A 15,624-nucleotide genomic window follows, 5' to 3' on the forward strand; every position below is an offset into this window, starting at 1 on the left:
GAACCATCACCGCCATAGGTTGTCAAATAACCCGGATTTAACCCACACAGGTAAGTCCAATGGGGTGCAGGCATGTCCTCTATGCTTACAGCTTCCCGTGGGTGTTGGTTTGATACCGTTTGGGGACAGCCAAGGAGGCATCTGCAGGCAACAAAGGTAGGTGTGTGCTTGTGTGTGTGTTTCCTATGCAGATCCTAAGCCCAGTGTCACATGCAAGTAGGAGGAGTAAGAAGGGTTCCTGGCAAATCCGGGTTATGGATTGCATTTAAAAAGGCCCCGTGGGAGTGCAATGGGCCCCTGTCTTGCTGCTTAGCAATAATGGTATGGGTTTAGGTTCTGCTGTGTGTACTGGTGGTTGACTGCCCCCCAGCCCAGAGTGTGCATGGAAAATTGTCTGGCAGCCTCCCTGACAGCAAGCAGTGATAGTGCCCATGAAGGGGACCTTGTTGGGCCCGCCCCTTTCACGGTTATCGCTTCTCGGCCTTTTGGCTAAGATCAAGTGTAGTATCTGTTCTTATCAGTTTAATATCTGATACGTCCCCTATCTGGGGACCATATATTAAATGGATTTTTGAGAACGGGGGCCGATTTCGAAGCTTGCTTCCGTCGCCCTATGCACGATATGGCAGTATCTTCGGGTACAGTGCACCACCCCCTTACAGGGTTAAAAAGAAAGATTCCTACTTTCATTGCTACCTGCTTGCTGGCTAGCCAGCTAGCCAGCCCTGTGGGCCTTGCTGCTGCTGCAGCCAAAAAACAAAAGGTGGTGCTGCTGCTGCTTCTGCTGCTTCTGCTTCTGCTTGTGTCTGGCCCCTGTTGGAGCGTCCAGGCACAGGACTTCTGCTGCTGCTGACTAAATGGCCTCCTTAATTGGATCATTTGAGTAGCCAGCACACCTGTGCAGGTAGGGCATGACATGATAGGCAGCTGCCTTGATAGCGGGTGGGTGCTGAATGTTCCTAATTGACAAAATAAGATTAATGCTTATGAAGAAATATAAAATCTCATCCCTTCCCCAATATCGCGCCACACCCCTACCCCTTAATTCCCTGGTTGAACGTGATGGACATATGTCTTTTTTCGACCGTACTAACTATGTAACTATGTAACATAACATGGGGGGGGGGGGGGGGGGGTCTCCTGGCTGTTCACACAGGTGTGTCATTGCTGTACATTGACCATGCATTGCTTCTGTGGTATTGCAAAGGCAAAGACAAATGCTTCCAGCCATCCATTGCACTAATGGATTGGTCATCAGCTGGCTGTCTATGTCCCGCATCAATATAGACCAAAGTACAGAGGGTTAGGCTATGCTATTGTGCACCTACCTGATGCATCAGAAGGTGCGAGGCCCTTGCTAAATTCTGTGCACAGACTTTGAGATCTATGCTTTAGACTGTATCTAAACCTGCTCCAACATGGACTGACATTCTGGCCTACTTTCAGCCGATGCGACTTGTCTGTCGCTGAACAGTCGCTTTTTATGTATTCAGCACCTATGTATAATGTTGTAAAAATGCTCTAGAAGCTAAAGTCGCAGAAATGTCACACATATTTGGCCTGCAACTTTCTGTGCGACAAATTCAGACAGGAAAAATCAGTATAAATCCTTAGAAAATTATCCCCCAGTGTCTCCATCTGCTGGCGGTATTGAATAAGCATTGCTGCACTGATGGGGTATGCATTAGACGAAAAAAAAGAAGAAAAAGAAGAATAATACGCCCAGAAAAGAGGCGAAAAGGAGAAAAACGTAAAAAAACGTGAAAAAAAAGTAAGAGGAAGAGAAGGGAAAAAAAGGTGGAAATGGGTTTAAAAGTGATTTCGGCGGAGAAATATATATATATATATATATATATATATATATATATATATATATATGCGCACACACACACATAGATATAAACGTATTCTCCGTTGAGATATTGCAGCCGCTGCTGTGTCCAGGCCCAGGAGCCTTAGCACTGTGCTGTGATGTCACTCAATACCACTGACATCACTAGGTGTAAACAACATCTCTCCTTTGCTGTGTATGTGACTATGGAGCTGTTTGGTGATGTCGTCTATTACGGCCTTCATAGAAGCAACAGGAGATTGTTGCATCCATCTTGAACCCTCAGAACTACAGTGCTATGATGTCACTCACTTCCACAGGCCTTGCAGAGTGTAAACAACAACAACCCAGCTTTGTTGTGTATGTAACCAAAGGGATTTGTGATGTCACCTAGAACCTTCACAGCAGCGACAGCTTTATGAGGAGCATCAGCACTGCTCTGCCTGAGCAGAACCATCACCGCCATAGGTTGTCAAATAACCCGGATTTAACCCACACAGGTAAGTCCAATGGGGTGCAGGCATGTCCTCTATGCTTACAGCTTCCCGTGGGTGTTGGTTTGATACCGTTTGGGGACAGCCAAGGAGGCATCTGCAGGCAACAAAGGTAGGTGTGTGCTTGTGTGTGTGTTTCCTATGCAGATCCTAAGCCCAGTGTCACATGCAAGTAGGAGGAGTAAGAAGGGTTCCTGGCAAATCCGGGTTATGGATTGCATTTAAAAAGGCCCCGTGGGAGTGCAATGGGCCCCTGTCTTGCTGCTTAGCAATAATGGTATGGGTTTAGGTTCTGCTGTGTGTACTGGTGGTTGACTGCCCCCCAGCCCAGAGTGTGCATGGAAAATTGTCTGGCAGCCTCCCTGACAGCAAGCAGTGATAGTGCCCATGAAGGGGACCTTGTTGGGCCCGCCCCTTTCACGGTTATCGCTTCTCGGCCTTTTGGCTAAGATCAAGTGTAGTATCTGTTCTTATCAGTTTAATATCTGATACGTCCCCTATCTGGGGACCATATATTAAATGGATTTTTGAGAACGGGGGCCGATTTCGAAGCTTGCTTCCGTCGCCCTATGCATTGACCCGATATGGCAGTATCTTCGGGTACAGTGCACCACCCCCTTACAGGGTTAAAAAGAAAGATTCCTACTTTCATTGCTACCTGCTTGCTGGCTAGCCAGCTAGCCAGCCCTGTGGGCCTTGCTGCTGCTGCAGCCAAAAAACAAAAGGTGGTGCTGCTGCTGCTTCTGCTGCTTCTGCTTCTGCTTGTGTCTGGCCCCTGTTGGAGCGTCCAGGCACAGGACTTCTGCTGCTGCTGACTAAATGGCCTCCTTAATTGGATCATTTGAGTAGCCAGCACACCTGTGCAGGTAGGGCATGACATGATAGGCAGCTGCCTTGATAGCGGGTGGGTGCTGAATGTTCCTAATTGACAAAATAAGATTAATGCTTATGAAGAAATATAAAATCTCATCCCTTCCCCAATATCGCGCCACACCCCTACCCCTTAATTCCCTGGTTGAACGTGATGGACATATGTCTTTTTTCGACCGTACTAACTATGTAACTATGTAACATAACATGGGGGGGGGGGGGGGGTCTCCTGGCTGTTCACACAGGTGTGTCATTGCTGTACATTGACCATGCATTGCTTCTGTGGTATTGCAAAGGCAAAGACAAATGCTTCCAGCCATCCATTGCACTAATGGATTGGTCATCAGCTGGCTGTCTATGTCCCGCATCAATATAGACCAAAGTACAGAGGGTTAGGCTATGCTATTGTGCACCTACCTGATGCATCAGAAGGTGCGAGGCCCTTGCTAAATTCTGTGCACAGACTTTGAGATCTATGCTTTAGACTGTATCTAAACCTGCTCCAACATGGACTGACATTCTGGCCTACTTTCAGCCGATGCGACTTGTCTGTCGCTGAACAGTCGCTTTTTATGTATTCAGCACCTATGTATAATGTTGTAAAAATGCTCTAGAAGCTAAAGTCGCAGAAATGTCACACATATTTGGCCTGCAACTTTCTGTGCGACAAATTCAGACAGGAAAAATCAGTATAAATCCTTAGAAAATTATCCCCCAGTGTCTCCATCTGCTGGCGGTATTGAATAAGCATTGCTGCACTGATGGGGTATGCATTAGACGAAAAAAAAAGAAGAAAAAGAAGAATAATACGCCCAGAAAAGAGGCGAAAAGGAGAAAAACGTAAAAAAACGTGAAAAAAAAGTAAGAGGAAGAGAAGGGAAAAAAAGGTGGAAATGGGTTTAAAAGTGATTTCGGCGGAGAAATATATATATATATATATATATATATATATATATATATATATGCGCACACACACACATAGATATAAACGTATTCTCCGTTGAGATATTGCAGCCGCTGCTGTGTCCAGGCCCAGGAGCCTTAGCACTGTGCTGTGATGTCACTCAATACCACTGACATCACTAGGTGTAAACAACATCTCTCCTTTGCTGTGTATGTGACTATGGAGCTGTTTGGTGATGTCGTCTATTACGGCCTTCATAGAAGCAACAGGAGATTGTTGCATCCATCTTGAACCCTCAGAACTACAGTGCTATGATGTCACTCACTTCCACAGGCCTTGCAGAGTGTAAACAACAACAACCCAGCTTTGTTGTGTATGTAACCAAAGGGATTTGTGATGTCACCTAGAACCTTCACAGCAGCGACAGCTTTATGAGGAGCATCAGCACTGCTCTGCCTGAGCAGAACCATCACCGCCATAGGTTGTCAAATAACCCGGATTTAACCCACACAGGTAAGTCCAATGGGGTGCAGGCATGTCCTCTATGCTTACAGCTTCCCGTGGGTGTTGGTTTGATACCGTTTGGGGACAGCCAAGGAGGCATCTGCAGGCAACAAAGGTAGGTGTGTGCTTGTGTGTGTGTTTCCTATGCAGATCCTAAGCCCAGTGTCACATGCAAGTAGGAGGAGTAAGAAGGGTTCCTGGCAAATCCGGGTTATGGATTGCATTTAAAAAGGCCCCGTGGGAGTGCAATGGGCCCCTGTCTTGCTGCTTAGCAATAATGGTATGGGTTTAGGTTCTGCTGTGTGTACTGGTGGTTGACTGCCCCCCAGCCCAGAGTGTGCATGGAAAATTGTCTGGCAGCCTCCCTGACAGCAAGCAGTGATAGTGCCCATGAAGGGGACCTTGTTGGGCCCGCCCCTTTCACGGTTATCGCTTCTCGGCCTTTTGGCTAAGATCAAGTGTAGTATCTGTTCTTATCAGTTTAATATCTGATACGTCCCCTATCTGGGGACCATATATTAAATGGATTTTTGAGAACGGGGGCCGATTTCGAAGCTTGCTTCCGTCGCCCTATGCATTGACCCGATATGGCAGTATCTTCGGGTACAGTGCACCACCCCCTTACAGGGTTAAAAAGAAAGATTCCTACTTTCATTGCTACCTGCTTGCTGGCTAGCCAGCTAGCCAGCCCTGTGGGCCTTGCTGCTGCTGCAGCCAAAAAACAAAAGGTGGTGCTGCTTCTGCTGCTTCTGCTTCTGCTTGTGTCTGGCCCCTGTTGGAGCGTCCAGGCACAGGACTTCTGCTGCTGCTGACTAAATGGCCTCCTTAATTGGATCATTTGAGTAGCCAGCACACCTGTGCAGGTAGGGCATGACATGATAGGCAGCTGCCTTGATAGCGGGTGGGTGCTGAATGTTCCTAATTGACAAAATAAGATTAATGCTTATGAAGAAATATAAAATCTCATCCCTTCCCCAATATCGCGCCACACCCCTACCCCTTAATTCCCTGGTTGAACGTGATGGACATATGTCTTTTTTCGACCGTACTAACTATGTAACTATGTAACATAACATGGGGGGGGGGGGGGGTCTCCTGGCTGTTCACACAGGTGTGTCATTGCTGTACATTGACCATGCATTGCTTCTGTGGTATTGCAAAGGCAAAGACAAATGCTTCCAGCCATCCATTGCACTAATGGATTGGTCATCAGCTGGCTGTCTATGTCCCGCATCAATATAGACCAAAGTACAGAGGGTTAGGCTATGCTATTGTGCACCTACCTGATGCATCAGAAGGTGCGAGGCCCTTGCTAAATTCTGTGCACAGACTTTGAGATCTATGCTTTAGACTGTATCTAAACCTGCTCCAACATGGACTGACATTCTGGCCTACTTTCAGCCGATGCGACTTGTCTGTCGCTGAACAGTCGCTTTTTATGTATTCAGCACCTATGTATAATGTTGTAAAAATGCTCTAGAAGCTAAAGTCGCAGAAATGTCACACATATTTGGCCTGCAACTTTCTGTGCGACAAATTCAGACAGGAAAAATCAGTATAAATCCTTAGAAAATTATCCCCCAGTGTCTCCATCTGCTGGCGGTATTGAATAAGCATTGCTGCACTGATGGGGTATGCATTAGACGAAAAAAAAGAAGAAAAAGAAGAATAATACGCCCAGAAAAGAGGCGAAAAGGAGAAAAACGTAAAAAAACGTGAAAAAAAAGTAAGAGGAAGAGAAGGGAAAAAAAGGTGGAAATGGGTTTAAAAGTGATTTCGGCGGAGAAATATATATATATATATATATATATATATATATATATATATATATATATATGCGCACACACACACATAGATATAAACGTATTCTCCGTTGAGATATTGCAGCCGCTGCTGTGTCCAGGCCCAGGAGCCTTAGCACTGTGCTGTGATGTCACTCAATACCACTGACATCACTAGGTGTAAACAACATCTCTTCTTTGCTGTGTATGTGACTATGGAGCTGTTTGGTGATGTCGTCTATTACGGCCTTCATAGAAGCAACAGGAGATTGTTGCATCCATCTTGAACCCTCAGAACTACAGTGCTATGATGTCACTCACTTCCACAGGCCTTGCAGAGTGTAAACAACAACAACCCAGCTTTGTTGTGTATGTAACCAAAGGGATTTGTGATGTCACCTAGAACCTTCACAGCAGCGACAGCTTTATGAGGAGCATCAGCACTGCTCTGCCTGAGCAGAACCATCACCGCCATAGGTTGTCAAATAACCCGGATTTAACCCACACAGGTAAGTCCAATGGGGTGCAGGCATGTCCTCTATGCTTACAGCTTCCCGTGGGTGTTGGTTTGATACCGTTTGGGGACAGCCAAGGAGGCATCTGCAGGCAACAAAGGTAGGTGTGTGCTTGTGTGTGTGTTTCCTATGCAGATCCTAAGCCCAGTGTCACATGCAAGTAGGAGGAGTAAGAAGGGTTCCTGGCAAATCCGGGTTATGGATTGCATTTAAAAAGGCCCCGTGGGAGTGCAATGGGCCCCTGTCTTGCTGCTTAGCAATAATGGTATGGGTTTAGGTTCTGCTGTGTGTACTGGTGGTTGACTGCCCCCCAGCCCAGAGTGTGCATGGAAAATTGTCTGGCAGCCTCCCTGACAGCAAGCAGTGATAGTGCCCATGAAGGGGACCTTGTTGGGCCCGCCCCTTTCACGGTTATCGCTTCTCGGCCTTTTGGCTAAGATCAAGTGTAGTTCTGCTCACTTGGTCTGGCCAGAGGGTGTCTGTGGTACCCGGCTCCTTTGCCTGGGGGGATCGTCCTTCTTAACGGAGGGACTTCACCCCCCTGCTGCTATCAGGGAGCCGGCTTAGTCCCCAGACAACGGGAGGCGATCCCCACCTACCTACTTCGGTGGGGGAGGTGTCTGGACATCATGGACATGGAGGAAGATTGCGGTTTTTCTTCGGAAGGCGTGCCGCCTTTTGCGAGACTTCGGAATGGAGTTCGTATTTCCCTGCTCGATGTCCGGAAGAAGGAAAGAGGCCTTGTCTTTGTCGTGGAAGAAGTGCTGTTTAAGTTGCTGGAAGTCAAGAGGGAGCAAATCCTATCCATGCTTGAGTTTCCCAGAAGTGGATACTACGACGCGGTGCTGGCTTCTGAAGAGGACTATGAGTCATTTTGGAACATATTGCAGCAAAAGAAGGTATGTCCGGTTTTGGAAGGGGTGGAGATAGTTCCACATTTCCCACGTAGAGAACGATTGGTGACTATAAGGATGTATAGCCCATATACTTCGGAGGAGGATATCGTTACCTTTTTGTCTCGATTCTGTGACAGTGTTCTGCCTAAAGGCAAGGTATTTAATCAATATGGACTATGGACCACCAAGTGGAGGTTCCATGTGAAATTTAAAATGGCAGATGGCAAGTTAGTGATCCCCCCAGGACGGTTTAAAATTGGTTCTGTGAACGGGGATCTGTATTTTTCTGGCATGCAAGATTTTTGCCGCAAATGTAAACAGTACGGTCACAGAAAGGAGGATTGCACGTTTTTGTGGTGTTTCAAGTGTCAAGAGGAGGGTCACGACGTGGAAAATTGTCAAAAGAAAAGGAAATGCCATCTGTGTGGTGAGGAGGGCCATCTGCTTGGCTCGTGTCCTAAGAAAAAGTCTGAGAAAAATTCAGAGAAAAAGGAAGCTGTAAAAAGAAGCAGAGAGGAACCAGCTGAAGTGAAAGAACCAGAAGTGGAGCAGGTTCCAACTAGAAGACCTACAGAGCAGAAGAAGAAGAGAGAGGAGGAAGTGTATGTGCCAGTGCAGTATTTTGGTGTGCTTGGTGGTTTGTTGGAAAATTTGTCGGAAGCAGAAAGAAAAACGTTTGACAAAGATATGATGGATCTAAAGATAGGCTTGAAGAACCGGGAGGAAGAAGCTCGGGATAAAGTCTATTTTTCTTTCAAGGCAGACATGAACCGTTTTGTTGAAACGTATAAAATTCCAGGCTGGTTAGCGTCTCAAGTTAAGAAAGATATAGCAAATGGCAATATCAGTCGAGGACTGATAGACTTTCTAATGGTGTTTGCATGGAGGAAGGGGATGACCTTCTAATTTGGTTTTGCTTAATTAGAAAGTAATGTTTGGTTTTGCTATTTTATGTTGTTTCTTATTTTGTTTTTAAATGTTCTATTTTGTTTCATTAGTGTTTAAGAAAAGAAATAAAAACATGTTACCTGATGATGAACACAAAATTGAGTTCCAAATAAGATCTTGGAACTCTGAGTGACTTCTGAGGGCTAACTTAAAAAAAATCTGTTCTTATCAGTTTAATATCTGATACGTCCCCTATCTGGGGACCATATATTAAATGGATTTTTGAGAACGGGGGCCGATTTCGAAGCTTGCTTCCGTCGCCCTATGCATTGACCCGATATGGCAGTATCTTCGGGTACAGTGCACCACCCCCTTACAGGGTTAAAAAGAAAGATTCCTACTTTCATTGCTACCTGCTTGCTGGCTAGCCAGCTAGCCAGCCCTGTGGGCCTTGCTGCTGCTGCAGCCAAAAAACAAAAGGTGGTGCTGCTGCTGCTTCTGCTGCTTCTGCTTCTGCTTGTGTCTGGCCCCTGTTGGAGCGTCCAGGCACAGGACTTCTGCTGCTGCTGACTAAATGGCCTCCTTAATTGGATCATTTGAGTAGCCAGCACACCTGTGCAGGTAGGGCATGACATGATAGGCAGCTGCCTTGATAGCCGGTGGGTGCTGAATGTTCTTAATTGACAAAATAAGATTAATGCTTATGAAGAAATATAAAATCTCATCCCTTCCCCAATATCGCGCCACACCCCTACCCCTTAATTCCCTGGTTGAACGTGATGGACATATGTCTTTTTTCGACCGTACTAACTATGTAACTATGTAACATAACATGGGGGGGGGGGGGGTCTCCTGGCTGTTCACACAGGTGTGTCATTGCTGTACATTGACCATGCATTGCTTCTGTGGTATTGCAAAGGCAAAGACAAATGCTTCCAGCCATCCATTGCACTAATGGATTGGTCATCAGCTGGCTGTCTATGTCCCGCATCAATATAGACCAAAGTACAGAGGGTTAGGCTATGCTATTGTGCACCTACCTGATGCATCAGAAGGTGCGAGGCCCTTGCTAAATTCTGTGCACAGACTTTGAGATCTATGCTTTAGACTGTATCTAAACCTGCTCCAACATGGACTGACATTCTGGCCTACTTTCAGCCGATGCGACTTGTCTGTCGCTGAACAGTCGCTTTTTATGTATTCAGCACCTATGTATAATGTTGTAAAAATGCTCTAGAAGCTAAAGTCGCAGAAATGTCACACATATTTGGCCTGCAACTTTCTGTGCGACAAATTCAGACAGGAAAAATCAGTATAAATCCTTAGAAAATTATCCCCCAGTGTCTCCATCTGCTGGCGGTATTGAATAAGCATTGCTGCACTGATGGGGTATGCATTAGACGAAAAAAAAGAAGAAAAAGAAGAATAATACGCCCAGAAAAGAGGCGAAAAGGAGAAAAACGTAAAAAAACGTGAAAAAAAAGTAAGAGGAAGAGAAGGGAAAAAAAGGTGGAAATGGGTTTAAAAGTGATTTCGGCGGAGAAATATATATATATATATATATATATATATATATATATGCGCACACACACACATAGATATAAACGTATTCTCCGTTGAGATATTGCAGCCGCTGCTGTGTCCAGGCCCAGGAGCCTTAGCACTGTGCTGTGATGTCACTCAATACCACTGACATCACTAGGTGTAAACAACATCTCTCCTTTGCTGTGTATGTGACTATGGAGCTGTTTGGTGATGTCGTCTATTACGGCCTTCATAGAAGCAACAGGAGATTGTTGCATCCATCTTGAACCCTCAGAACTACAGTGCTATGATGTCACTCACTTCCACAGGCCTTGCAGAGTGTAAACAACAACAACCCAGCTTTGTTGTGTATGTAACCAAAGGGATTTGTGATGTCACCTAGAACCTTCACAGCAGCGACAGCTTTATGAGGAGCATCAGCACTGCTCTGCCTGAGCAGAACCATCACCGCCATAGGTTGTCAAATAACCCGGATTTAACCCACACAGGTAAGTCCAATGGGGTGCAGGCATGTCCTCTATGCTTACAGCTTCCCGTGGGTGTTGGTTTGATACCGTTTGGGGACAGCCAAGGAGGCATCTGCAGGCAACAAAGGTAGGTGTGTGCTTGTGTGTGTGTTTCCTATGCAGATCCTAAGCCCAGTGTCACATGCAAGTAGGAGGAGTAAGAAGGGTTCCTGGCAAATCCGGGTTATGGATTGCATTTAAAAAGGCCCCGTGGGAGTGCAATGGGCCCCTGTCTTGCTGCTTAGCAATAATGGTATGGGTTTAGGTTCTGCTGTGTGTACTGGTGGTTGACTGCCCCCCAGCCCAGAGTGTACATGGAAAATTGTCTGGCAGCCTCCCTGACAGCAAGCAGTGATAGTGCCCATGAAGGGGACCTTGTTGGGCCCGCCCCTTTCACGGTTATCGCTTCTCGGCCTTTTGGCTAAGATCAAGTGTAGTATCTGTTCTTATCAGTTTAATATCTGATACGTCCCCTATCTGGGGACCATATATTAAATGGATTTTTGAGAACGGGGGCCGATTTCGAAGCTTGCTTCCGTCGCCCTATGCATTGACCCGATATGGCAGTATCTTCGGGTACAGTGCACCACCCCCTTACAGGGTTAAAAAGAAAGATTCCTACTTTCATTGCTACCTGCTTGCTGGCTAGCCAGCTAGCCAGCCCTGTGGGCCTTGCTGCTGCTGCAGCCAAAAAACAAAAGGTGGTGCTGCTGCTGCTTCTGCTGCTTCTGCTTCTGCTTGTGTCTGGCCCCTGTTGGAGCGTCCAGGCACAGGACTTCTGCTGCTGCTGACTAAATGGCCTCCTTAATTGGATCATTTGAGTAGCCAGCACACCTGTGCAGGTAGGGCATGACATGATAGGCAGCTGCCTTGATAGCGGGTGGGTGCTGAATGTTCCTAATTGACAAAATAAGATTAATGCTTATGAAGAAATATAAAATCTCATCCCTTCCCCAATATCGCGCCACACCCCTACCCCTTAATTCCCTGGTTGAACGTGATGGACATATGTCTTTTTTCGACCGTACTAACTATGTAACTATGTAACATAACATGGGGGGGGGGGGGGGGGTCTCCTGGCTGTTCACACAGGTGTGTCATTGCTGTACATTGACCATGCATTGCTTCTGTGGTATTGCAAAGGCAAAGACAAATGCTTCCAGCCATCCATTGCACTAATGGATTGGTCATCAGCTGGCTGTCTATGTCCCGCATCAATATAGACCAAAGTACAGAGGGTTAGGCTATGCTATTGTGCACCTACCTGATGCATCAGAAGGTGCGAGGCCCTTGCTAAATTCTGTGCACAGACTTTGAGATCTATGCTTTAGACTGTATCTAAACCTGCTCCAACATGGACTGACATTCTGGCCTACTTTCAGCCGATGCGACTTGTCTGTCGCTGAACAGTCGCTTTTTATGTATTCAGCACCTATGTATAATGTTGTAAAAATGCTCTAGAAGCTAAAGTCGCAGAAATGTCACACATATTTGGCCTGCAACTTTCTGTGCGACAAATTCAGACAGGAAAAATCAGTATAAATCCTTAGAAAATTATCCCCCAGTGTCTCCATCTGCTGGCGGTATTGAATAAGCATTGCTGCACTGATGGGGTATGCATTAGACGAAAAAAAAGAAGAAAAAGAAGAATAATACGCCCAGAAAAGAGGCGAAAAGGAGAAAAACGTAAAAAAACGTGAAAAAAAAGTAAGAGGAAGAGAAGGGAAAAAAAGGTGGAAATGGGTTTAAAAGTGATTTCGGCGGAGAAATATATATATATATATATATATATATATATATATATATATATATGCGCACACACACACATAGATATAAACGTATTCTCCGTTGAGATATTGCAGCCGCTGCTGTGTCCAGGCCCAGGAGCCTTAGCACTGTGCTGTGATGTCACTCAATACCACTGACATCACTAGGTGTAAACAACATCTCTCCTTTGCTGTGTATGTGACTATGGAGCTGTTTGGTGATGTCGTCTATTACGGCCTTCATAGAAGCAACAGGAGATTGTTGCATCCATCTTGAACCCTCAGAACTACAGTGCTATGATGTCACTCACTTCCACAGGCCTTGCAGAGTGTAAACAACAACAACCCAGCTTTGTTGTGTATGTAACCAAAGGGATTTGTGATGTCACCTAGAACCTTCACAGCAGCGACAGCTTTATGAGGAGCATCAGCACTGCTCTGCCTGAGCAGAACCATCACCGCCATAGGTTGTCAAATAACCCGGATTTAACCCACACAGGTAAGTCCAATGGGGTGCAGGCATGTCCTCTATGCTTACAGCTTCCCGTGGGTGTTGGTTTGATACCGTTTGGGGACAGCCAAGGAGGCATCTGCAGGCAACAAAGGTAGGTGTGTGCTTGTGTGTGTGTTTCCTATGCAGATCCTAAGCCCAGTGTCACATGCAAGTAGGAGGAGTAAGAAGGGTTCCTGGCAAATCCGGGTTATGGATTGCATTTAAAAAGGCCCCGTGGGAGTGCAATGGGCCCCTGTCTTGCTGCTTAGCAATAATGGTATGGGTTTAGGTTCTGCTGTGTGTACTGGTGGTTGACTGCCCCCCAGCCCAGAGTGTGCATGGAAAATTGTCTGGCAGCCTCCCTGACAGCAAGCAGTGATAGTGCCCATGAAGGGGACCTTGTTGGGCCCGCCCCTTTCACGGTTATCGCTTCTCGGCCTTTTGGCTAAGATCAAGTGTAGTATCTGTTCTTATCAGTTTTTCATGCCGGTGGACAGTAACGCCGGTATGGGGCTGGTGGGGATGGGTGCTGCATGGAGGATGCAGGTGTACCAGGGCTTTCCGGGGCTGGTTCTGAGGAATCAGCTCGACGGCTGCCCCGATGTGACCTGTTCCCTCCGGGTCTCGCCATGAGGCTGAGAGGGTCTAGAGCCGAGGTACTTTTGTGCCTCGGGGAGTGGTGACCCCGAGGTGCCGAAACTCACTGGGAGGATAGACTCACTGAGTTGAAGCACGGGCACCATAATCTCTTCACCTTGTGGCACTCACCTCTTGATTCCCGGCCTTCTGGCTAGGATCAGAGAAATTTTTATAGATCCGGCCGGCTGTCCGGGCAGTATATCTGCACACATTCACTTATTTATTTCTTTTTTGTCTCACTGTGTCACTTTTTGCGTGTTGTGTGTTCACAGGATTGGTCAGGATGCGGTAGCCCTTCTGGGTGTCCCTCCTGGCGGTCTAGGGGAGGTGTGTGTGGCCATTAGGTTCCGCACCTCCCTGCAAACACCCCGGGTACTCCTGCTTTTGCAGGGTACCTACCGTAATCGGCTCTGCGGGCAGATACCTTGGCTAACGCCAAGGGGGATGCCGGGAGCATTTGTGGTCCCCTAGTAGCTTCGGCGAAAAGGGACATCGAACCTGGAACCTCGCAGGTACCTTTTGGTCCGGAGGCGAAGGGTAAGGTTTGTTGGGGGGCCTCTCTCCTATCGGAGAAGGGCTTGCGATAGACCGCATCCTTTGTGCACGTTTTTTTAGTGTAACACGTTTGCACTTTTTCTTGCACTTTGGGTGAATCGAAAGCACGTTCCTCGGCTTTAAAAAAAAAAAAAAAAAAAAATCTGTTCTTATCAGTTTAATATCTGATACGTCCCCTATCTGGGGACCATATATTAAATGGATTTTTGAGAACGGGGGCCGATTTCGAAGCTTGCTTCCGTCGCCCTATGCATTGACCCGATATGGCAGTATCTTCGGGTACAGTGCACCACCCCCTTACAGGGTTAAAAAGAAAGATTCCTACTTTCATTGCTACCTGCTTGCTGGCTAGCCAGCTAGCCAGCCCTGTGGGCCTTGCTGCTGCTGCAGCCAAAAAACAAAAGGTGGTGCTGCTGCTGCTTCTGCTGCTTCTGCTTCTGCTTGTGTCTGGCCCCTGTTGGAGCGTCCAGGCACAGGACTTCTGCTGCTGCTGACTAAATGGCCTCCTTAATTGGATCATTTGAGTAGCCAGCACACCTGTGCAGGTAGGGCATGACATGATAGGCAGCTGCCTTGATAGCGGGTGGGTGCTGAATGTTCCTAATTGACAAAATAAGATTAATGCTTATGAAGAAATATAAAATCTCATCCCTTCCCCAATATCGCGCCACACCCCTACCCCTTAATTCCCTGGTTGAACGTGATGGACATATGTCTTTTTTCGACCGTACTAACTATGTAACTATGTAACATAACATGGGGGGGGGGGGGGGGGGGTCTCCTGGCTGTTCACACAGGTGTGTCATTGCTGTACATTGACCATGCATTGCTTCTGTGGTATTGCAAAGGCAAAGACAAATGCTTCCAGCCATCCATTGCACTAATGGATTGGTCATCAGCTGGCTGTCTATGTCCCGCATCAATATAGACCAAAGTACAGAGGGTTAGGCTATGCTATTGTGCACCTACCTGATGCATCAGAAGGTGCGAGGCCCTTGCTAAATTCTGTGCACAGACTTTGAGATCTATGCTTTAGACTGTATCTAAACCTGCTCCAACATGGACTGACATTCTGGCCTACTTTCAGCCGATGCGACTTGTCTGTCGCTGAACAGTCGCTTTTTATGTATTCAGCACCTATGTATAATGTTGTAAAAATGCTCTAGAAGCTAAAGTCGCAGAAATGTCACACATATTTGGCCTGCAACTTTCTGTGCGACAAATTCAGACAGGAAAAATCAGTATAAATCCTTAGAAAATTATCCCCCAGTGTCTCCATCTGCTGGCGGTATTGAATAAGCATTGCTGCACTGATGGGGTATGCATTAGACGAAAAAAAAGAAGAAAAAGAAGAATAATACGCCCAGAAAAGAGGCGAAAAGGAGAAAAACGTAAAAAAACGTGAAAAAAAAGTAAGAGGAAGAGAAGGGAAAAAAA

The 15,624-nt window shown here is 46.5% G+C and overlaps 6 non-coding genes and 1 pseudogene across 6 annotated transcripts; all 7 read left to right on the top strand.

Moving 5' to 3' along the window:
* The first annotated feature begins 469 nt into the window (after positions 1 to 469).
* LOC130313141 (U2 spliceosomal RNA) lies at positions 470 to 654 on the top strand. The gene has a single exon (XR_008861157.1). It is a non-coding gene; the product is annotated as a U2 spliceosomal RNA (small nuclear RNA).
* Positions 655 to 2,750: 2,096 nt separating this feature from the next.
* Positions 2,751 to 2,941, top strand: LOC130313075 (U2 spliceosomal RNA). The gene has a single exon (XR_008861097.1). It is a non-coding gene; the product is annotated as a U2 spliceosomal RNA (small nuclear RNA).
* A 2,090-nt stretch (positions 2,942 to 5,031) lies between these two features.
* LOC130313076 (U2 spliceosomal RNA) lies at positions 5,032 to 5,222 on the top strand. The gene has a single exon (XR_008861098.1). It is a non-coding gene; the product is annotated as a U2 spliceosomal RNA (small nuclear RNA).
* Positions 5,223 to 8,886: 3,664 nt separating this feature from the next.
* On the top strand, positions 8,887 to 9,054 carry LOC130313170 (U2 spliceosomal RNA; annotated as a pseudogene).
* Positions 9,055 to 11,135: 2,081 nt separating this feature from the next.
* LOC130313077 (U2 spliceosomal RNA) lies at positions 11,136 to 11,326 on the top strand. Its single transcript, XR_008861099.1, has one exon. It is a non-coding gene; the product is annotated as a U2 spliceosomal RNA (small nuclear RNA).
* Positions 11,327 to 13,418: 2,092 nt separating this feature from the next.
* On the top strand, positions 13,419 to 13,606 carry LOC130313185 (U2 spliceosomal RNA). Its single transcript, XR_008861184.1, has one exon. It is a non-coding gene; the product is annotated as a U2 spliceosomal RNA (small nuclear RNA).
* Positions 13,607 to 14,299: 693 nt separating this feature from the next.
* Positions 14,300 to 14,482, top strand: LOC130313172 (U2 spliceosomal RNA). The gene has a single exon (XR_008861178.1). It is a non-coding gene; the product is annotated as a U2 spliceosomal RNA (small nuclear RNA).
* Positions 14,483 to 15,624: the final 1,142 nt, after the last annotated feature.

The sequence above is a fragment of the Hyla sarda genome, unplaced genomic scaffold (genome assembly GCF_029499605.1).
Source record: "Hyla sarda isolate aHylSar1 unplaced genomic scaffold, aHylSar1.hap1 scaffold_175, whole genome shotgun sequence".
Lineage (NCBI taxonomy): Eukaryota > Metazoa > Chordata > Amphibia > Anura > Hylidae > Hyla > Hyla sarda.